This window comes from Macrotis lagotis, chromosome 2, assembly GCF_037893015.1.
Source record: "Macrotis lagotis isolate mMagLag1 chromosome 2, bilby.v1.9.chrom.fasta, whole genome shotgun sequence".
NCBI classification, from domain to species: Eukaryota; Metazoa; Chordata; class Mammalia; order Peramelemorphia; family Peramelidae; genus Macrotis; species Macrotis lagotis.
In genome coordinates this window covers 56137715-56160427 of record NC_133659.1, presented here as the reverse complement: position 1 = coordinate 56160427, position 22713 = coordinate 56137715, and positions in this window count along the sequence as shown.

Here is a 22713-nt window from a genome sequence, read left to right as displayed (position 1 = left end):
ATGATCTCTTTTCTGTCTGGTTCCCCACTTGCCTCTTCCCCTCATTTTTCATTTCTTTCATTTGAATCTTCTTTACCTACACATAAATGAACAATCTAGAAATAAAGGACCTTACAGCATTTGCTTAATCCTACTTCCAAATGATGCCTCTTGAAATATTTAAAGATAGTGATCATATCTACTCCAAATCTTCTCTTTTTTAAAATGAAACTTCTCCTACTTCTTTAACTATCTCTTGTTATAAAAAATCTATATTCTAGGCCACTGAAGTTGAACTTAAATAGAAACAGATCCTCACAGGCTGCAGATTGACTTAAAAACCAATAAATGAACATTATCTAAGTTGTTTTGTATTCTTATTTTGTTGAACAGTCAAATGACATTTTGATTGATATTTTATTTTTCCAATTACATGTTATGAAAAATTTTTGACATTCATTCACTAGCATAATTATCTTACACATTTTCCTACTACCCTTCTTTCCCACTCCCTACCCCTTTGGTGAACAGTCTAGTAAAAGTTATACATGTTCATTTGTGTTTAACATGTTTGCATATTAGTCATTTTGTGTATGAGGACTGAGGAAAAGAAAGAAAACCATGGGATGGGAAGGGAAAACATAAGAGAAATTTCAAAAAAAATGAACATTGGTATCCATTCATATTCTGTGGGTTATTGTTTATTTGTTTCATTTTTGCTTTCCCCTGGATTTGAATGACACTGTCCATAATAGGTCTCCCATGGTTGACCTAGATCTCTGAACTGCTGAGAGGAGCTGCATCCATCATAGTTGGTCAGCACAAAATGTTGCTGCTAATGTGTGCAATGTTCTCTTGGTTCTGATCCCTTCGCTCAACATCAGTTAATGTAATTTTTTCCAAGCTTCTTTAACATCCAAACATTCATGATTTCTTTTAGAGCAATAATACTCTATAACATTGTTCAGTCAACACCCAAATGATGGGTGTCCCCTCAGTTTCCAATTATTTGTCACTAAAAAAGAGCTGCTATAAATATTTTTGAACATGTAGGACTTTTACCATTTTAAAATATTTTCTTTTGTATATGGGGCCAGTATTGGTATTACTGGGTCAAATGGTGTAATCACTTTTATTGCTCTTTGGGCATAGTTCCATATTGTTTCTCAGAATGGTTGGATTAGTTCATAACTCCACCAACAGTGCATTAATATCCTGATCTTTCCACAATCTCTCCAATATTGATCATTTCCCCTTTTTAGCCATTTTTGTAAACCTGATAGGTGTGAGGTGGTACCTCATAAGTATTTTAATTTGCATTTCTCTAATCACTAGTGATTCCAAGTCACATTTTAATTTAAAAGATGTTGGTGACCACAGGTTTGACACTCCTGCTTTAGAAGATCCCTCATTTTAGTTGTCTTCCTTTGGATACACAGTGATTTCCTTGAGGGAGGTACTGTTTTTGCCTTTTGCTGTTTTTTCTTTTCTTTTTTTTTTGTGTGTGTGGGGAAACTGAGGGCTTAGCCTATTTTGGTCAATTTTTCATAAAAAAGTAAAATATTAATATTTTAATTATTGTGCTTTGAATGAATTGGTTTTGAGTACAGTGTAGCAACATGGACATTATATAAAATAAATTGTCCTTTATTTGAGATTATAAATAAGTACATAGAAATTTAACATGACTATGCAATATGTAGGGTAAACCTCACTGTTCAATGTACTTTCTTGACTTCACTCTGACATATATGTGTGGAAATGTAATTCTTTTTTATTGTGAATATGTAAAATATCACCAAACATAAATATTTAATTTTTCCTCCAAGTATTCTTGTAGTCTATGTAGACAATCTATTCACTTCCCTACCACTCCTTGCCCTGGAAAACTATTCTAATGTCAGTGTTTTCCTTCTGCATTTTTTTGGCTTCTTCTTAACCCATAATATTTTATTATTGTTTTGAATTGTATTTTGTTTATTCATATCTATTGCTTCATATTGAAATGGTACTTTCCATCAGGGCCAGTCTTTTTTGCTTCTTTTGTATGCCCTTAGATGACATAGCTAGGTCAATGTCCATCCCCTCCCCGAATTCTCAGTGTTGCTACTGCTGCCATGCCTCACATCTGTATAGAATGGTTAGTTCCTGAAGCCCACCTCTCTGCCTTCTTTCATGGACCTGTTCTAGAGATGAAGAGCTATACTCATTCCTTCTACTTTGATGCCTCTATTTTCTCTCTTTCTCTTATGATTCCATCTCTGACCTGGTTCCTATTATCATCCCTTTGTGCAGTCACCTTCGTGGGTGAATGGATGGGTTTGGTTTTCTTCCTTACTTCTAATGTGACCTTGACTGATCCTATCTCTGAAGAACCTAGACAGGTATACTGATTTCTGCCTCTCCATCACCAGGGTCATCAGGGAGTTGACTTTGTCTCCCAATGGGAACATAAAGGCCCCAAACTAAAAGTCATGGTGGCTTTAGGGTCATCTACTAGAAATAATTCTGACTTTAGGCTCTATTTTGTGTGCTTTTGCTTCATTTTGACTCTGTCTTCATGTGCAGCCTCTTCCCTATAATCTGGGACTTGTAACTTGGTGCAACCACAAACACTTTCCTATGTTTAGTGACACAATTATAGACTAAAAGAAGAAACTTTTTAAAATAAAATTTTATTTCTCTCTTGCTCTTTTTCATCTTTACCAGAGTGATTCTCAGGAGAACTGGGCTTGGCTGAATTCTTTCAAATGACTACCATTGCCAGACATTCTCCAAACTGATATCTCTAAGGTACAGGTTTGCTTGAGGCATTCCCATTCAGGAAGTTTTATTGGCTCTCCATTTCCTCCAAGATGAACATAAACTCTTTTCTTTGTTTTGGGGTTTTTTTTTTGAGATTTTTCATAATATGGTTCTGGTCTGTCTTTCCAGGTTGATTACATATCTATGAGTTGATCCAGTCACTATGATGATCCATTTTTCCCATCTGTGCCTTTGTGAAGCCTACCATCCATATTTGGAAAATTCTTCTTCCTCATTTCAGTCTCTTAGACCTTCCACTCAGTATTACTTCCTTCATGAAGTCTTCTTCTTTTTTCCCTAGTTGTTAATGCTCATCTATCCACACAAAAATAACTTTTTAAATTATTTGATACATCTCTTCTATTTCTTCATTAGAGGACATGAATCAATACAGCAAAACTCAAACTCTTTAAAGGCAGGGGCTCTCTTAACAATTGCATTTGTTTCATGTAGTATTTAGTAGACTTTTAAAAAAATCCTTGCTGATTATTCATACCTCTATCTGAAATACACTTTTAATCCTTTATTCATAAACCCTTGGGATGATTTGATTTAGTGAAATGGCATAAACAGATATGCTTCAGTGTTTTCTTAGACTTGTCAATCAATAATAGAATTTTAGAGTTGAAAGGAACCATTATCAGAAATCTTTTGGAAGCTCTTATCTCAGAAAGAACATCTCCAAACACCTATGACAGATGGGTATGAAGTTTCTGCTCAAATACTTTTTCCTCTTAAGGCATCTGATCCTATTATAAAACAACTTTGATTTTTAGGTATTTCTTCCTTAGCCATGCTAATTGAAACTTTTACTAGTGTATTCAGTCGGTTGACATTTGCCAGTCTGCTTTCCTAGCTCTCTCCTAAGTGATGCTATAGTAATTATTACATATAGTAATATATTATATATAGTAATTATTTTTCAGTATGCTCATTGGTTTATCACCATATCACGAGAGTAATGTATTTTATTTATCAAGACCCCTCCCCTGGAACTTAAGGTGACCTTGGGTTTTCAAAGGTACAAGCTTTGGCAAATTTTGCCAGCCTGGTTTTGAGTGTGGAATCACTCAGGGTGGGGGACTACAGACCCATCACTCAAGGTCTAGTCTAACTCAGAAAGGGTCATTGCTAGGGCAAAGGACCTTTCCAGCAACAACAAATTCACAAAAGCTGTTTATCAACTAAGACATGAAAACTATTATGATCTATAACAAGAAAGAAAAAACTTATGCTAATAAAATCACAGACCCTTAAACTATTGAAGGATTAATTCATACACTAATCAGAATTCTAGAGTTCTCTTGTTACATTAGTTCAATAACATTCTTCTATTGGCAATGGAATTTATACAGAGGAGTATAACCCTTCAAGTAGATATTAAATGATATTTTTCTTTTCCAGCGATGCATGCATCCAATCTAGAATCATGGATAGTTAAAAGAGAGCAAACAAACAATAAAGATTTAATCACTGTCTTATTTCTCTCACTACAAAAACATGTATTTTAAGGAAAGGAAAGGGGAATAATGGGGCAAACCATTTTTATTTATTTATTTTTAGGTTTTTGCAAGGCAAATGGGGTTAAGTGGCTTGCCCAAGGCCACACAGCTAGGTAATTATTAAGTGTCTGAGACCAGATTTGAAACCAGGTACTCCTGACTCCAGGGCCAGTGTTTTATCCACTGTGCCACCTAGCCACCCCTGACAAACCATTTTTAAACACCTCCTATGTGCCAGAGACTGTCATAAGTGCTTACAAAAATCATCTCATTTGAGTCTCACATCAGCACTAGGAGCTGGGGCTATTCTTATGTATATTTTACAATTGAAGAAACAGACAAAAGTTAAGTGACTTGCCCAAGGTCACATAGCCAGTGCCTGAGGAAGAATTTGACTTTATGTCTCTCTGAATTAGATAAAACAAAGGTAAAATGTAGAAATAAGGGAGATAGAATATAGCTTAGGGTTCACTCAATTGTGCCCTCATTTATAAAGCTTATAAGAATTAGCTAGAGGTACAGATACTGTAGATAATTTGGTTTGATCACTTGTCCATCTTTTGATGGAACAGATTATTTTAAGACTAAGTGCCCTCTTTGGCTTCTCAGTTGGAATATTTTCAAGATAATATGACTCACTTGCCCACAGAGTTAAGATAGAACCTTCCTTTATTCAGTCAAATGATTTGATGTACATCCTTGGAATTGGCTTATTTGAATCAATACAATTCAGTGAAATAAAACAGTAAAATGAATCTCTAGTTTTTGAATGGTCATAAAGATACAGAAAGGAGGGAAAAACTGGTAACCTCATGCTGCTTTTATATTCTCTAGATCAGTCCCTTCTTGATCATGGAAACAGTGAATTTTCTTTAGACTTGAGTTTAATTGTGTTTGTATATATTGTCAATGTTCCTATAGGCATTTGTAGCAATAACATTTTTTTTAACCTGAAATTTGATGCGTTCATTAAAAACTATTATGAAAGTATTCTATATTCTACAATCAGAAAGAATTGTACAAATATGCACCACTGGTTTTATGATGAAAAATGCTTATATATTTAATTAAGATTATGAAAAGAGGTTCTTTTCTGTTCGGTTAATGATTCACACTAGTGGTATTTGAACAAATATTTAATTTGTTGCTATTGTACCCTTTTCACTAGAAATTCCATTAAAATTCATTTCAAAAGTATTTCTTTATTCCTTTAAGACTTCCTAGGATATTGCAATATGAACAAAAAAAAGGAAGTTGTAGGAAAAAATGGATTTAGGTTTACAAAACTTCCTATTTCATGGGATGAAAGTAAAGGATGCAAAGTCTCACCTAGAGTTAAAACAGTGATCAGGGAGCAGCTGTTCAGAGAGAAAGAAGAGATAAAAAAGATGGCAGGAAGGCCAAGGGAAGTAGAGTGTTGAGAAACAGACCATAGGGGTCATGAAGACTTTGAATGATGTACTCAAAAAGAGTGAAACATTAGAAGAGACTGAAAACACTTCACACATAGAAGAAAAAAGTTAGTTAAAAGTTTTTTTGTCTTGAGGAAGGATATGTTTTATTTATATGACCATAAATAAAAAGTATGGTAGCTTTGCTTGTATCTGTTTCCTTTTATAAACAATGCCATTTTATAGAAATGTCAAGGAAGAAATGCTGATTGAACTTTGACTTATCTTTAGCAGATCAAATAATTTGGCCTTGATTTCGTTCCAGAAAAATTTTGATGCTTAAGGTCAAGAAGGAAGCTATTCATAATCCTTCATTTTCTTTTTTTTTTGGGGGGGGGGGATATTGATTCAATGTCCAGAGTACTATACGGTTAAAAAAAATTAGAAAAAATAGCAGGGAAGGAAAACCACTATTATCTCTAGAGTTGTAATTTCTCTCATTTAGGAGATTATATCTATAGATTAGTTTTCCCTCTAAATTCTTGCCTGAATGACATTTATTCCTACCTTTAACTCTCTCTCTCTCTCTCTCTCTCTCTCTCTCTCTCTCTCTCTCTCTCTCTCTCTCTCTCTTTCTCTCTCTTTCTATTTTTCTCTATTTCTCCATGTTAGTCCTAGACTACAAAGATGAATCTGTCTCCTCTCATGTTGGGAGATTTAGTGTTCACTGTTTGAGTCCTTCTCAGGGACATGTTAGTAAATGTTTAATAATTATCTCTTTGAGGTGGGGGGAATGGATGAAAGACACGCTTTTAAGCTTAATCTTCATTATTAGCATTGTTTTCATCACTTTTAAAAACATTTATCTATTTAAGGCAATGGGGTCAAGTGACTTGCCCAAAGTCACACAGCTAGGCAATTATTAAATATCAGAGGCCACATTTGAACTCATGTCCTCCTGACTCCAGGGCCGGTGCTCTATCTACTGTGCTACCTAGCTGCCCTCTTCATCATTTCTTATAGTCTTAGACGAGACCCTATCTGATTTGTGTTGAGTCATTTTCTGTCCGGTCATTAGTCTTTATTCTATAATAAACAATAATATGAAAACCCCCCAATAATATTCATTTTCATCCTACTTACCAGATAATCAGCTCCAGAAATGCACCAAAAAAGGTAATTTTGAGACTACAGGACATGACAAAAATCATACCAACAAAACCAAATCCCAGAATAAACCATTCTATCTGGCTTGCTCCTAGCAGACCTTGTGAGGAAATTTTTCACCTCTATGGCCCAATGGATTGAGGAAAACCCCCAAGTCATGGAAAGAGATGAGATCCAAAAGAGAAGGTATATGGAGAAACACTCTAGGACAATGATGGAAAACTTGCAATCAGAGCCATATTTTTCTCTCAGGAGTTGGTTCCAAAGAAATCTGGCAAGTCTAAGGTCTTCCTTCATGTTAGACAGTTTCAATGAAGAACCAAAAAGAAAGCCAGGCAGAATCATTGCCTTTTGTTTCAAACATAGAAATATAGGTCTCTGGTCCCATTCCATCAATCCCATCCTATTAATTTGGGCTTTATAAAGGATTGAGAGAAGAGAAGAGATCATTCCCATTCTGTTCCTTTCATTTCCCCAAGTTTCTGAGTCTATTTTTAGCTTTTGTCCTTTCAGCTCAGCTAGTAGCTGCCCTGAAGAGAACCAGTCTATGGAAATGTGCGGCAGTCTGAACCGAGCTGTAAAGAATGAAGGCGAAGTTTTAAGCTGCTAGATTCATGGCCAGGATTTTTATACACACATAAAATATGAATCTCAGTTGTATACAAAGCTGAGCCCATCGTGCCAAAAGGATCCCAGTCAAGCAGACCTGTAAAATGAAATCCTCTTGGACTAATTTAAGGAGACCTGAGTGATATAAATTGTGGTCTGCTCAAATGCAGGAAATAAAAAAAAATTCCAACTTGAATACCTGCTTCTCTCTTGGTGTAGCCAGCTGCCCTAGCATATGAGCGATGGGAAGAAACCGAATAAGAAGTTAACTCTCTATTCATTTTCCAAATAACTCCACAGCTTCCTTCTTATGCCAGTCTTGTGGGTCTAATGAAACCCTCTTCAATGAGAATTTAATACTGAGATAAACTTTTCAATAAATAAATGACTCTATGTTGGCTGAACTCTAATACCTTTCAGCCGGGTGCAGCCACTGCTATCAAATTGGTATGCATGGAAGGAAAATGCTCATAAAACCATTCCCGATAAAAGAATTAATTCACACCCTAACGCTGAGCCAGAGCCTCTGCCCATCAGACATTACTACTTTTTTATTCCATTCGATTTTCCGCTAACCATCTTTCAGGACTTTTGTTATCTTGCTGTGTACAAAAGCCCAAGGTCCCTCTGACCTTCCTAAGCAAGCACTTAAATGTCTATCAGAGCAAATTAAATCCGATCTCATGTAGAGGGGCTTTCAGTACCCAGTTAGGCTGTTGTTGCCTAGGCAAAGGAGATATTTCAAACATAAAATGTGTATTCTGGAGGATGGCTTTGCTTGAGAGTACCACTAAACCTCTTAGCTTGCCTCTGTGATGAATTAAAAAACAAACACACACATACAAAAACAAAATAAAAAAATCAAAACTCAGGATCAACACCACCAGTATATGCGATCCATTGATCTGAGATAAAGGAGAAAGCAGTTTCTGGGAATGATACAAGTCTAAAGCTGAGGTTCTTGGATTATTTGTGAGGGATGTGGTTGAGGATGGAGATTATATCACTATAAGTTGAATTTGATGGTTGATAATAATTATGATGATGATGATAATAATAATAGCAGTTTATCTATGATAACTCATTTGATCTTCATAACAATCCTGGAAGGTAAGTGATATTATTTTCTTTACAGAGGGATAATTGGATTTCCCAGGATCATACAACTAGTAAGTTGCTGAGGCAAGATTCAAACTCACGGCTTCTTGACTTCAAAATTCCTTGAGATAATTCCCTTTATGGATTCTATCCCCCTAGTTTTGATATTCCTTCCACCCATTCAAGCCTGCTTCTGTGACTTGGATCATAGAATCATGGAGTTAGAAGGAACAGGATCATCTAATCAAACTCTCTCATTTTACAGGCAAGGAAAGCATAGAGGTGACTTGCCCAAGGTCACACAAGTAGGAGGTGAGTCTAGGAGTTTTTTCAAATTGATATTTTATTTTTTCCAATTATATGTTATGAAAGTTTTTCAACATTCATTTTGCATTTTTACAATTTACACATTTTTCAACCACCCTCTTTTCCCACCCTTCTCCCCTCAGCAGTGAATAGTCTAGTAAAAGTTGTACATCTTCATTTGTGTTTAATATGTTTGCATCTTATTTTGTGTATGAAGAATTAGGACTAAGGATAAAGAAAGAAAACTATGAGATAGGAAGGAAAAACATGAGAAGTTTTAAAAAAGTGAACATAGTGTTCCTTCAATTTCTGTGGGGTTTTTTGGTTGCTTCATTTTGTTTTTCTCTGGATGTGGATGATGTTATCCATAAGAGGTCTCCTAGGGTTCTTCAAGATCTCTGAAATGCTGAGAGGAGCTGCATCCATCATAGTTGGTCAACAAATAATGTTGTTGCTAATGTGTACATTGTTCTCTTGGTTCTGTTCCCTTCACTCAGTATCAGTTCCTGTATTTCATTCCATGCTTCTCTAGAGACCGGCCACTCCAGGTTTCTTATAGAGCAATAGTACTCCATAACATTCATACACCATAACTTGTTCAGTCATTCCCAATTGATGGCATACTTTCAATTTCCAATTCTTTGCCCCTACAAAAGAGTTGCTAAAATATTTTTGTTCATGTGGGACTTTTCTCAATTTTATATGATTCCTTTTGAATTAGACTTAGTATTAGTACTGCTCAGTCAAAGGGTAGGATCAGGTTTATTGCTCTTTGGCATAGTTCCATATTGTCCTACAGAATGGTTGGATTAGTTCACAACTCCACCAACAGTCCATTAATGTCCCAAACTTCCCACAGTCTCTCTCCAACATTGATATTTTTCCCTTTTAGTTATCTTAGTCAATCTGAAAGATGTGAGGTGATAGTGAGGTTAGAATTTACAACATGGTTAGATTACTTGATTTTCTTGCAGATTAAGGTTCTAGGAGTCTTGAGGCAACCTGGATTCACCTAACTACCCTGACCTTATCAATGAAAATGTAAGATATTGTGGAAGAGATCCAGAAGAATTTGAAATAAATTTTCCTAGTCCCAGGAAGCTCCTGAAACTCCTACAGAATCTCCTTGAGAGTTGCTTTTATCTCCTTCTGGTTTGCTTTTACCTGAGGATGATTAAGAAAGTTTTTAAAAAATAAAGTAACTGCTTCTCTTAAGAGGAGAATCTCTCTGAAGAATCTACAAACAGAATTTGCATAAACATGGGTTAATTGTTGCACTAAAAAAAAGTTCTCTTATTCTGCAGCACCAGCTAGTTATACTTTCCCCCAATAGAATTTTCAGAATGGATTTGCCTATATACCTCCATCTTGCCCCTCACATATAAAATTATGATACACTAATACAAGGCTATTCCCCCCAAATCTAATCTTAAACAATTAAAATTGAAACTGTAAAAATATCCCGGGATGTTATGTAATAAAAATAGATTCTTATATTTTATATTTATTATCTCATTTGGGCTTTGTAACAATCCTGTAGAAAGTGTTTACAGATTATATCTTCCCTATCTTACAGATGAAGAAACTGAGTCTCTTGCTATAAATATAATTGGTGGTATCTGTATGGTAGGTGGAATCTGTATGCTCCAGGTCAGCTGGCATGCTATCCTTCTCCCACAATACTCATTATTTTAATTAAGGTTCAAATTTTGACTTTTCTAATTCCCTCTTCCCCCATAAAAAGAAAATCCTTAATTTTCACCTTGTTTCAAATCCTGCCTTTGTGATCCATTCCTCCTCCTCCTCCTCCTTTCTCTCTCTCTCTCTCTCTCTCTCTCTCTCTCTCTCTCTCTCTCTCTCTATATATATATATATATATATATATATACACACACACACACACATATATCTGTATGTGTGTGTGTGTGTGTAAACAGAAAGAACAAACTTTATAGTAATGATAATTATTCAAATGTAGAAATCATGAAATGCTTCTCTTAGGAGATTTAACTAGGCTAACCCAACTAGTAAGTGCAAAAATTGCTCTCTAAGACTCCAAGTTGTGTTATTTTTGTTTAACATTTTGCTATAAATAATAAAAACCACAATATGAAAGGATAAGAGCAAAGGAGCAAAGATTTAGAATTAAAAGATTTTGCATTTCATTTTATAGATGATAAAACTGAGGCCTAGGGGAAGCTAAGTGACTTTGCCTACTCCATTAACATAGATGTATTAAGAAATAAAGGTAATAAAAAACAAAATGTCAATAGAATTTTTTAAAAATGTACTATGGACACAATATATTATGGAAATGAATAAGAAATTTAGGAACCATTTAAAATCTAGCATACACTACAAGCTTTACTAATGGTAAATTTTTATTATTCATACATGTGTTAAATCTTTTTCTCTCCACAAATCAGAGTAGCTGATAAATTCATTATTCAAATGGTAATCAGTGATCAAAAGATTTTGCTCTGACCTTATTCTCAACATCAAGAAAGAACTTCTTCCTGAAGTGGAAATGATGAAGATATTGGAACACAATGAAGACTACATTTTATAATTCCTTATGGAGATAAAAGCTATTATATAGTTGAGATTTTTGTAGAGTATATTTGAAAGACTTCAGAGGGAGAGTTTATGGCCAAGAATTCTTCAGAGATAGTCATCTATGGAAGACTTTCAAAATGTAACTGTGATGAATCTAACTTCATAAGTAAGACCCAGAAGCAAATGAAAATAGCAATCTCATGCTCAATGAGCCTAAGAACACAAACTGCTGAGGATTGGGGGCAGGGAAAGGTCTTCTTAATTGATGAGAACTGTTGATAAAACTGAAGATCACTGAAACAGAAAATATTTTTAGACGAGCAACTTATACCATACACTGTGCCAAATTCCAAATAGATAAGCCAACAAAACATAAACAACATTATCATAAAATTATTAATGTGGAATAGATATACTTCTAGGCATCATATTTAGAGTATAGAAAATATAATTAAATAATGGAAGGAGGGGAAAACTAACATACAAAATGAGAAACAGCTAAGACATTGGATGAGAGTGCCAAACTAAATCTATTAAAATGAAATGCAATAGAGATATAGAGTCTTACAACACTTGGTTCAAAATCATTACTTTCTAAAAGCAGGATGAAAGAATCATGATTGTATTGTAGATCCTCTGAAAACAAATTGGAATGGTTTTGTGTTATTGGGACTTTTAAACCTGGATCAGAGATAAGGAATATGAATGAAAAATACATATTGTTAATTTGACCATAGGATAAAATAACAAACAAAAACTGGAGTAGTTGGTGGATTTTTTTAAAGACAAAAATAGGAAGAAGAAACTTTATAGTAATTATAATTTTTCAAAAGTAGAAATGATTCTCTCAGGAGGTTAAAAATTCTCTCTTTCTCATAAATCTTCAATCAAAGGACCCCTTGACAGGTATGTTACAGATTAATTTATTCTTCACCTTGGGGCGGATTAAATTCCTATTGAGGGAGATCCCTTTTTAACCTTAAAATTCTGTGAATCTATGATTCTGAGATAGAAAAGGTCAAAATAAACAATTTTGAGTATAATTTCTTTAAAATAATTTCAGGAATAAGATTTTTCCATCAAAAATGTCTGAAAAACTATCTGATATCCAAGATATATAGGGAAAATACATAAATATATAAGAATAAGAACCCTTCCTAATAGCTTAGTGGTCAAGAGATAGAAAGTGTTTCCAAAGGAAAAAATGCAAATTATCAACAACTTCTTGATAAAGGTCTTTAAATCATTAAGGAGAAATACAAATTAGAACCAATTTGAAGTTTTTCTTCATTACTATAAAATCAGCAAAATGGTAAAAGATGGCAATAGCCCATGTTGAAGGAGCTCCAAGAAAATAATTGCATTAATGCACTGTTGACAGAGCTGTAAATTGGACTAATTTTTCTGAAAAAACAAAAATTTGGAATTGTTCATTTAATTCTTCATAGTTTTGGATCATCTGACCTTCTATTTTGAGAATATACCTCAAAGAAGTCAAAGACAGAAAAAATGTGATATTTATAGAACTACTTTTTTATATTTGCAAAAATTTGTATACAAACTGATGTTAAATAAATAATAGTCTATGATTGTTATGGACTATTCATCAATGCAAGAAATTATAAATATGAAGAATTCATGAAACTTTTGAATACAGTAGAAACAAGAGAATTATGATATCATATAAATGAAAACAACACTAAACAATATCCAAATTCAATGATCAATCTTTATTTCAAAGGACAGATGATAAAAACACATTTTCTGCCTCTTGGTGGAATAAGGAGAACTATGAATACTGAATGATGAATACAATCACTGGGATCATTAGTATTGCTTAATTCTTATTTGTCATAATAAACAGTTTATATATATATATGTGTGTGTGTGTGTGTGTGTGTATACCAGGGGTGGTAGTTGTATATATTAAAAATTATGTTGGGGCAGCTAGGTGGCACAAGTGAATAGAGCACCAGCCTGGAGTCAGGAGGACGTGAGTTCAAATGTGCCCTCAGACACATTACCTAGCTGTGTGACCTTGGGCAAGTCACTTAACTCAGTTGCCTTGCAAAAAACCTAAAAATTTATGTATATTAGAAATTTTGGAGTAAACTATAAAGGGCATCAAAACTTTTATATACAATAAATATTTGAAGGTAGAAAAAGTAGGAATTGAGATGAGGAAGAAAGGAGGCAGTTAATTGTCTAAAGAGAAAATATAAAATGGACTCATATATTTATCAGACCTCTATAGAAAATGGAAGAAATGTCAAATAACTGAGGATTCCGTGACTATGAAGAATTTGCAAGATACAAGTATGTTTTAGGATGAATAGAGAAGTAATAATATAGTCAAGAGTACTGAAGTTCGGAACGAAAAGTCCAATAATGGATAGTATTATTGCTTTGGGTATGTGGAATAATAATATTGGGCAACAGAGAGAACTTGGAATTGTTCAAAATTTACCCAAATGCTTTTCTTATGCTAAAGAAAATGATCTTGTTTTTGAGAAATGACAGAATAAAAATAGCTCATAGGGAATTGATACTCAAAATGAGGATGTTGTAAGGACTTACCTAGCTGCTGACAGATGGTCCAGATAAATTATCTACTTGAGAACTGACAGAAATATCAGTTATGAAAACCGACTCAATGGAATTGGTCTTTAATAGTTTGTGGGAGGTTGAATTCCCAATTAGTTAAGTTCCTGCATTGAGCTTTCCTTGTAGTGTACTGTACCTAGAAAACCAATAGTTGACTATATGGACTTTTGTCAGCAATGTGAATTAGTTTTTTCCAATTTTATCAACTTTCTTCAACCCTCATTTTGTTGAACTTCTCAATGGGTCCAATTTGCTGAAAATGAAGGCATTCAGATCTCAGAATTAGAAAAACTATTGCTTTACTATTATAAAGTGACAACTTCTTGTTTGAAATCACTCTGGTATGGACTAGATTGACCAAAAAAAGAAACAAGATTTACAGTTGAGGGACTAAGAATTAGAATATAAGTGCCAGAGTTAATAGGGCATAAAGGTACTTAAAACACCCTTTCAGTCAATTACAGAAATGAGAAAAGAAGAAAAGGAAATGGCATGCATTTTGTCATATATATATATACATATATATGTATATATATGTATATATATGTATGTATTGATCTATAAGGTCCTGTGCCTGTAAAGAGAATGGGAAAAACAATGAAGAAGTCCATCTTTACTTTTTGGAATTGGTCAGTTTGAGAGTAGATATCAAAGATGTAGAGAGCATTTGGTCTTCAGGTTCTAGCACTGAAACAGAGGTCACAAATACTATTGTTCCATTGCTTCACAAATGCAAGCTGGGAAGAGAGTCATGCCTCATCTTAGAATTTGGTCTATCTTGATACTATTGATGAGAGCAAAAAATATAAAACTTATTCAATAAGATTACAGAAGAAAAATTAGAAGTCACTGAGGCCAATCATCTGATTTTATTATGAAGAAACTGAAATCCTGTGAATGTTGGGCCACCTAACCCATTTTGAACCTACCTCTTCCAGATTCCAGTGTTCAGTCCCTTATCCCATGCTGACTCATGTAGAGGCAAAAAAAAATCACTGGGCTACATAGAGTCTAACAAAGCCTATTCTTCTAATTTGGCTAGCTCCCTGAAGATATCTATCTTGTATTTCATAGATTTTAAACTCCTTCAGGCCAAGAACCTTCAGAAATACTCTGATAAATGAGTTAACAAGTGTCCCAAAAAAGACAAAAGCATATATATAAATATATATATATATATATATATATATACACACACATATATTGACAGTGATATACATATCATATATATCTATATACATAGCTCTATGTGTCCATATATATGCAATATATATATATATATGTACATACAAACACATACCTCTTATGATAGTATGAAAGAATGGTGAAATCCCTCTTGGTGGAGCCATAAGGGAAGACTGTTGGTACAATTCAACATTTAAACTGAACTTTGAAGGTTGAGGAGGATCTTGGTGGGCATAAATAATGGGGGTGACACAATGAGGAAGTTCATGAACATGTTTGGGTAGCAATTCAGTTGGAATATAGAATTTAGACTGAAAGGATAAGAAAGCAAGATTTGAAATCAAGCATGCTGAAGAGAATGCAGTGGAGAGTCATGGGATTAATATTTCAACCATTTTGAATTAAGAGTCCCTTGTTTTCTTACTATTTCTTAACTATTTCCATGGTTCTTATTTGGATCCGTAAATGGGATCCCAAGTTACTAGTAATTATTTTTGTTCTTCTTTTCCTATGTGGGGCTATACTATGGCCTGGGGTGGTAGTTATTATGGCCTCATGTGGGAGAGAGGAGAGGTGAGATACAGGAAACCAGGCTAGACTTGGTTCTGGTGGGGCCATGGGGAATGCTTCTCAGTCTGGTTTGGCCATCTGCCAGTGTTTAGCCCCAGAAATGCCTATTCAGCTGTTCTCCTCTGTCTCCTGCTCTCCTCGGGTGGCTAGGAGGTTCTTGGCTGTTTGCCACCAACTCTGTCAGGAATTATGACAGTTTAACTGCCCCTTCACAACCATGCTGTGCTCCCTAGAAACATTCCATGCTAAGCCTCCTTGTTAGGAGTGGGGAGGATACTTCCATAGAAGACCCCAAATTAACTCTAATGCAAGGACTGACTCTACCTCATACTGAGGTAGCCCTAACAAGCTAGGGAAGTCTTAGTGAAAAATCAAATTCAGGTGATGACTGGCTTAGTTGGCCATATATTTCTTTCCCATCTTTTTGGCCTTTCTCTAAGTGGATAAAGCACCACCCTTGGATCGAGGAGGAATGAAGTTCAAATCTGCCTAGTTGTGTGACCCCAGGCAAGTCACTTAACCCTGACTGCCTCACATCCAGGGCCCATTTCTAGTCATTTTGATCCATTTCTGGTCACTGGACCAGAGGAAAAAATGAGACTGGTGACTTAGTAAAGCTCCTCACTCAAATCCAATTCACTTGCATAACATGACATCACTTGCCTGATGCCATGGTCTTCTTTAAGAAAGGACAAACCCCATGGTTAGAATCTTCTCAAATTTTCCTTATTTTAAGAAATTTCAAGTTTCCTTCAATGTATTGATCAGACATTACCTTATACACCTAGTACATAGAGAATTGGGTCTTGAGTCAGGAAGACCTAAGTTCAAATTCAGCCTTAGATACTTTCTAGCTGAGTGATCTGGGACAAGTCCCTTGAACTCTGTTTTACTTTCCTCATCTCTAAAATAGGAATAATAATAGTCCCCATAATTTCTGTGATGATCATATAAAACAGTGATTATAAAGCCCTCAGAGGCTAAATGCCTGGTCAAAAAAGGCTATATAAAAGGTATCAATTGTTATGGCTATTACTGTTTTTATTGTTGTGGTTACATAAGATCTTTTATGATGGCCTCAAGTATTGAAATTACTTTTAATACTTCATTGATACTTGCTTGCAAATATAGCTTTCTTTTAGAGTATACGTTCCTAAGGGTAGAGGTTATTAACTTTTTTCCTATGTGTCTTTATATCCTGATGTTCTACATTGAAAAGTGCTTAACAAATTAGATGAATGATTGAATGAATGATTACTTAATACAACTGAAATCAGGGAGGATGAGAAATATAGTTGTCCAAAGTCTAACACTTTACTTCCTTAGCCTTTCTTGAAGACTCAAAGGTCATTTTATCCCCTTACATAATGCGGTAAATAAATTCATGACTATTTAAGTGCATATGTCCAGACATTCCCACTCTCTTTTCACTTCCAAAAATTTGTCTGGTTCCTTCAAGTTTTGGCTCAGATGTCACCTCCCACTTATATAATGTTTTCACTGAACTTTTTAATTGACAGACCTTTCTTACCACTTATGTAACTTTGTACATTTGTAGTATTTATTTATCTGTACAGATGTTTTACCTTAGTAGAATGTAAACTGTGAGAGGGCAGATCTCACAAGGGTCACGTAATAAACTACTTACTGACTGAAGAAACAAAAAATAAAAATACATCACTTTTAAAAAATATATAACTAAAGATGAATTTAACTTCTGATTCACATAACTATTTATTGTTGATATCATTTATTTGCAAAATACTACAGAAGATAGGGAGGAATATTTTATATTAAACCCTTAGTAACACTTTATACAATTTCAAAGGTGATAGGGAAAAGGAGTGCAACATGAATAAAGCTCAATTTCAGCAGCCAAAGTTATTGAGATGTTTCCCAGGTTGGCTAAGGAAATATGATAATGCATGTTTTTTTTTCCCTGTTTTGTGGAGTGAAGTGGACCTACTCTTTGTTATTTATCTTTAATATCCATATGCTACCTTATTTCCAATCAATATATGTATACTTCATATTTCTCATGATGAAGGGAGGAAGTGAGGATAAGTCCCTGAATTCATTAGTACTCTTTCTCATTGAATTCTATAAATACCTGAGGCCCTGGCAGCAGGGAACTTGTAGGCTTTGTTTATAGATCTTAGAATTTACAGTGTGTTGCAATTTGAGTTTTACATTAATATTGAAATAATGGGAGAGTCAGTTGATAGAATAAAAAAATTGTGAAGTTGTAGTTCAGGATTTATGAGAACCCTGATACAGAGTGTAAAGATCACATTTCTGAGAAAGTAGGTGTCAGTTTTCCAGTTGAACCCCCTGGGCCATGAATAGGACTCAGAATTTAATAGAATTATTAGAAGTTGTATCAATAAAAAAATTGTAATTCTCATAGTAATAGTAGATTTTTAATAGACAACTTTACAATATATATCTTTAATTGTTCTTCCAAATAGTCTGGTAAGGTAAGCCGGCAATTTCATATATTTGCCACAATGGCATGTATTTACACATAATGAAACTAGGAAAAAAAAGATAATTGATTAAAGAAGGCCAAATAGGAAACATATGTTGTAGATTGGGACAGCTGGGACCACACAGAGAGTGTGGTGCACCTCACGAAGTGGAACCTTATATTTTGGGTCAATCCAAACTTGATTACAATCCAGGAAATGGAAAAGACTACATTCATGAACAAGCAAATGAATTAAAATAAAAATAAACAACAAAAAACAAATAAATTCCTGGAACCTGAAATAGATTAAGAGCTAGGAGTGATCTTTGAGATCATTGAATGCAACTCTTTTATTATATAAATGGGAAAATGAGAGATGAGGGCACTTAACCAAGATCACACAGCTAGTGAGCGGATGACACTTCTGCGCTTTGAAGCCAAGTCCTCTATATCCCAAAGCCTGGAAAAGTCATATTCACCTCAAGAAGATTTTTAGAATTTTCTGATTGGAATAGAAATCCCAGGGTCCATGAGTAAAATACTGCAGACCATACCTGAATTTCTTTCATCATTGCAGTTACATCCAATTTATTACTGTTGAAAGATGAAAGAAGCAAAAATGGTAAAAGGAGACAGGCAAAAATGGGAAGATGGAGGTTTTGAAAAAAGTAATAATCAGAAAGAAATCTTAGGTGTGTTCAGGGTTTATGATCTTCCTGCTGGAATGAACAGTGAACAATACTATATGAATCATTTGTAGAATCATGGAATTTAGAGCAAAATTCTGTTTTAGACAGGAAATTGAAGAACTATCAGGTATAGAGGAAGAAACTGAGGTCAAAGGTCACTCATTGGTAGATGTGGTAGAGTCAGATTTGAACATAGAATTCTTGACTAAATCCAAACCTTGTTTTATTATACCATGTTGTTGAATTTCCTATTTTGAAGACTCTTTAAAATAATGTGGAAAAATATTATTATTATTATTCATTTGTTAATGTTATTTCAACCTGATTTTATATGACTAGAAATTGCCTAACCCCAAAGCTTACTGTAGACTTCAGAATGACCTCAGAGAGACAACCCTGAGATCATTCTAAACTCTACAGTAAGCTTCTTGTGAGGAATACTTTGATCCCATCCAGTATTTGCTTTGAGTCCACTCAACATTTGTGTTTTGGGTTCTCCATATTAGATTGACTTACCTTTTGAGATACATCTCAAACTGCCCTACTCTGGAGATTACCTACTACCCTACTAGGGGCCAATTTGGTAAATGTCCTTATGCTCTTCTCTGAACTTTTCAGTCACACCACTTTCCCAATTTTTTCTTTGCCAAAAGACCAAATAAATTTCCTTCCGCTTTCAGATTGTCAGATTCATTCTTATGACCAGCAACAGACAATGGTCCCTCTTGAGTGGTTAAAATACAGTCCTCTTTAGTAGAACTAGATGTAACATGTGGGACATGGATTTTTCTTCTAGTTACAAGATTCTTTAATTCTAAGTCATATGAGACAGCCAACTTTAAAAGAAATAAAAGAATTCTATTATACCTATGCTGGAATTCTGGATAGTCTAGATTTTGGAAACACATGCATACCAAAGCTCAGGGGATAGTGAATAACCAAGCATCTCACCATCAGTTGGAGGTGATACCATATCTCTAGGAGCAAATTTACAAATTACAGCACTGGATATTGCAGCTAACATTCTGAATGGAAGAACTGAGACCAGTAAGAATGGACAGCTGAACTGATTGAACAAAGACAAAGGTGTGTATCTGAGTCATATTTCCATTTCTTTGCGCTGCTTGTGACATAAGGTTATGTCCTAGGAGATGGCAGAGTTTTAATTGCCTTGTCACCTGTAGGTTATTTTTCCCATTGTGCAAAAAGTCCACAAATTCTGCTTTGAGGGGTTGCCTGGGGCAAGGTGTCAGAACCATTCAGAAATCACTAACAGTCTCCTGTTTACACCATATTTGCCACACACACAATACCGAGTAACTTACCTTATTTGACATCTGTACAAAGAAAAACCAAGTCTTTAAAACAAATCACAGTCAACTAACTAGATGATTCATATTAGCATTCAGTCCAATAATATCTCTCATTTATTTGTTTTTGCTTTATGAAGTATGGGAGAGATATATGTATTAGTCAATAAAATTTGTAACAATATAATCAAAGTAAATTTCCCATTATATATATCACTAAAATTGAATAATAATAAAATAATTATTACATAATAATAAATAACCTTCAATTTCCAACTCACCTGAATAATAATAATAGTCATAATGTCACCTAACAAATAGAGCAACTAGTTTGAGTAATATGGAGGTGGAGGAGGACTGCAGAACTGGCTAACACAAATTCATATCTTTGCAAAGTTTTGGTAAAAGCTAACAGTCACTATTCACTATTGCAGGTTGCATATACAAAGATAATCAATTGTCAAGCAATTACTTAGTTCCCTTAAGTGTTAGGACCCTCTTCTAGCTAGTGGAATATAGGTACCCCATTAAAATAGCCCCTGCTTTCTAGAAGATCATACTTTCACTAGGGGAAAAAGTTATCTGATTTTTTTTTATACAAACACATATACATATGTATACAAAAACATATACATATGTTCCCACACATATGTTTCATATATATGGGTTTATATACAAATGTAGGCACAAGGGGGCTGCTAGGCAGTGCAGTGGATAGAGCACTGGCCTTGGAGTCAGGAGTACCTGAGTTCAAATCCGGACTCAGACACTTAATAGTTACCTAGCTGTGTGGCCTTGGGCAAGCCACTTAACCCCATTGCCCTGAAAAATCTAAAAAAAAAACCCAACAAAAAAACCAAATGTAGGCAAAAGTATGGTTATACAAAAATACATAACAATTGGAAGCATGAACAGCAGAACACATCAAGAACGCTCTGGGAAAATATAGCATGTAAGCAAATTCTGGAACGGAGGCTAAGAGATGGCAGTGAAGAGGAAATTATTTCAGATAATGGGGCACAGTCTATGCAAAGGAATAAATAGACAAGTTTTACTAGAGTGTTGAGTGTATGAGGGGAGGACCAAGTAATGAAGTTTAACTCAGAAAGACTGGAACCAGATTGTGAAGGACTTTCAAATGCTAAAGAGAGGAATTGTTATTTTATTCTAAAGGCAATGGGGAGCTAGTCAGTGATGCTTAAGGGTCAGGGGAAATAACATGACAAGACCCGTGAATTAGGGATACCATTTTAGAAGCTGTGTGGAAGATGGGTTATTTAGAGATGTTACTGAGTACAAGGAAACAAAAGAAATAATTATCTAGAACTAAAATATGCTCCACTTGAGAAGAAATGCAATTAATTTCAAGAGACCAAATTCATTCTCTCCTGAATTCATAAAGGGATTAGATTTGTGGGAAAACCTTGATGAGGACAGTGGCCTGAAAGTAGTTATGGAGAACATTATCTAGCCACCACCTTATTTCTCTTTTAGCAGAAAATGGAATGCCAAATATTGACTTTCTGTGTCATTTTGTAAAATGTAGAGGAATTAGCATAAAGAATTTTGGTTCTAAATATTATTCTCACCAGTAGGTAGTAACTGATTTTTACTGTAGAAATAATGGGAATCTTGGGAGTATAACCACATTATCTTAAAATTTGTGATGGATGAGGAAGAAAAGTGAAGCATAATCTGACATATATCCTAGAATGTAGGAGAGCAGATTTCATAGGATTTCAGAGCTGGGAGAGGCAGAATACCCCTGATTAAATTTCTTTAAGTGATGTCAAGCAAGAAGGTATAGTAAGCTTTCAAGAATTTAATTCTGAAGACAAAATGGGAGAGTTGACTGAATAGATTAATATGGATGCATAAGGAAGGCATCAAAAAAGTTTCAGATTTTTAAATCACTTGAATTTTTCCTAGTATCTTTGCCCTCCCATATAATCACATTCATGATAATAAAAAGAAAAAAGATCAACAAAAAGTGATTGTTACATAACGAAATTCTGAAAATATATGCAATTTAACATACTCTTGCAAAGGGATAAGTGGGAATATATTCTCATATATCATCTATTTGGAGTAATATTTATTTTTTGAAATTTTGTAACATTTTCTTTTGTTTTAAGACTTCTTTCTGCTTATGCTGTTGCAGTCATTGTCTATGTTGTTCTCACATCTCTGCTTACTTTACTCTGCATCTGTTCATGTAACTTTTCTGTATTCATTACATTTGTCATTTCTTACATGACAGCAACATTTCATTCTATTCCACTGCACAGAAATATTCATATACTACAATTTGTCTAGTCATTTCCCAATTTTTGGATACAACCTTCAATTAAAAATATATGTATGTATATATTTAATATATACATATAAATATATACATATAAATATATATTTACACACAAGTGTATGGAGGGGGGCAAAGGGAATAGAGGTATAACTTTTTGCTATAATATCAAG